Genomic DNA, 2554 nt, shown 5'->3' with positions numbered 1-2554 from the left:
CAAGTGGAGGTAGGACGCTCAAGGACACTGCTGAAATTACTAAATGGGGCCCCTCTTTGATCCACAGACCTATTGAGGGGAAGGGGGGGAAGTTCTAACCCTCCAACGCGCCCCCCTCGGAACGCATCACCCTAATCTTCCCTTCCGGGGAGTGGAAGAAGTACCCGGCACCGCAAGTGCAGCAAAGTCGATCTTGTCTACATCGAAGTTGAAGGCGAAGAAGATTAAAACAGAAGAAACAAGCTCGCATCTACATGTATTTTGATTTACTACTCGATAACAAAATTAAATACAGTTTGCAAGCTCTTCTTTAAGCTTTGAACACGCCAGCACAACAACAAGCACATTATGCGAACCAGTTGCCATCAGCTAGAACGGTACAGGGGATAGCCCTTCAACACGTTCAGCACAAGCCACCAAGCTCACACCACACACGTATCACCGCGCACAGCACCGGGATTTCTTATCACGGTATTTCAGATTACGAGGTCTCATCCAAGCCGGAGCGCCCTCAAATACCGGGGACGCAATCAAGCGGCTGCTTGATGCGGTTTCTCACCCGCGCATCACCGAGGTCTGCCTGATCGAAGCTGCAACCCAAGGAAATGATGCGGGCGAGGTAGAGTGGGTCATACCAAGTGAGGTAGACGTTCAAGGACGTCCGAACTACTAAATGGGGACCCTTTTGAACGACAGACGTATTAATGGAAGGGTGGAGCTCTAAACCACCAGATAGCCTACCTCGGAACCATCACCTAATCTCCCTTCCGGGGAGTTGAAGAAGTACCGGCACCGCAAGCGCCGCAAAGTCGAGCTAGTCTACATCGAAGTTGAAGCCGAAGAAGATTAATTAGAAGAAACAAGCTTGCATCTACATGTATTTTGATCTACTACTCGATAACAAAATTAAATACAGTTTGCAAGCTTTTCTTTAAGCTTTGAACACGCCAGCACAACAACAAGCACATTATGCGAACCAGTTGCCATCAGCTAGAACGGTACAGGGGACAGCCCTTCAACACGTTCAGCACAAGCCACCAAGCTCACACCACACACCTATCACCGCGCACAGCACCGGGATTTCTTATCCCGGTATTTCAGATTATGAGGTCTCATCCGAGCAGGAGCGCCCTCAAATACCGGGGACGCAATCAAGCGGCTGCTTGATGCTCACCCGCGCATCACCGAGGTCCGCCTGATCGAAGCTGCAACCCAAGGAAATGATGCGGGCGAGGTAGAGTGGGTCATACCAAGTGAGGTAGACGTTCAAGGACGTCCGAACTACTAAATGGGGACCATTTTGAACGATAGACGTATTAATGGAAGGGTGGAGCTCTAAACCACCAGGGAGCCTACCTCGGAACCATCACCTAATCTCCCTTCCGGGGAGTTGAAGAAGTACCGGCACCGCAAGCGCCGCAAAGTCGAGCTAGTCTACATCGAAGTTGAAGCCGAAGAAGATTTAACAGAAGAAACAAGCTTGCATCTACATGTATTTTGATCTACTACTCGATAACAAAATTAAATACAGTTTGCAAGCTTTTCTTTAAGCTTTGAACACGCCAGCACAACAACAAGCACATTATGCGAACCAGTTGCCATCAGCTAGAACGGTACAGGGGACAGCCCTTCAACACGTTCAGCACAAGCCACCAAACTCACACCACACACCTATCACCGCGCACAGCACCGGGATTTCTTATCCCGGTATTTCAGATTATGAGGTCTCATCCGAGCAGGAGCGCCCTCACATACCGGGGACGCAATCAAGCGGCTGCTTGATGCTCACCCGCGCATCACCGAGGTCCGCCTGATCGAAGCTGCAACCCAAGGAAATGATGCGGGCGAGGTAGAGTGGGTCCTACCAAGTGAGGTAGACGTTCAAGGACGTCCGAACTACTAAATGGGGACCATTTTGAACGATAGACGTATTAATGGAAGGGTGGAGCTCTAAACCACCAGATAGCCTACCTCGGAACCATCACCTATTCTCCCTTCCGGGGAGTTGAAGAAGTACCGGCACCGCAAGCGCCGCAAAGTCGAGCTAGTCTACATCGAGCGAAGCGAGAAGATAAACAGAAGAAAACAAGCTGCATCTACATGTATTTGATCTACTACTGAATAACAAATTAAATACAGTTGGCAGGCTTTCTTAGAGCTTTGAACCCGCCAGCACAACAACAAGGCACTTTATGCGAACCAGTTGCCATTCAGCTAGGAGGGGTACAGGGGGACAGGCCCTCAACCACGTTCAGGCACAGGCCACCAAGCTCACACCACACACCTATCACCGCGCACAGCACCGCGCTCTCTTATCCCGGTATTTCAGATTACGAGGTCTCATCCAAGCAGGAGCGCCCTCAAATACCGGGGACGCAATCAAGCGGCTGCTTGATGCGGTTTCTCACCCGCGCATCATCGAGGTCCGCCTGATCGAAGCTGCAACCCAAAGAAATGATGCGGACGAGGTAGAGTGGGTCATACCAAGTGAGGTAGACGTTCAAGGACGTCCGAACTAATAAATGGGGACCATTTTGAACGACAGACGTATTAA

This window comes from Phytophthora infestans, genomic scaffold (assembly GCF_000142945.1).
Source record: "Phytophthora infestans T30-4 supercont1.18 genomic scaffold, whole genome shotgun sequence".
In the NCBI taxonomy this organism is placed as follows: domain Eukaryota; phylum Oomycota; class Peronosporomycetes; order Peronosporales; family Peronosporaceae; genus Phytophthora; species Phytophthora infestans.
Note: the sequence above shows the minus strand (reverse complement) of the source record.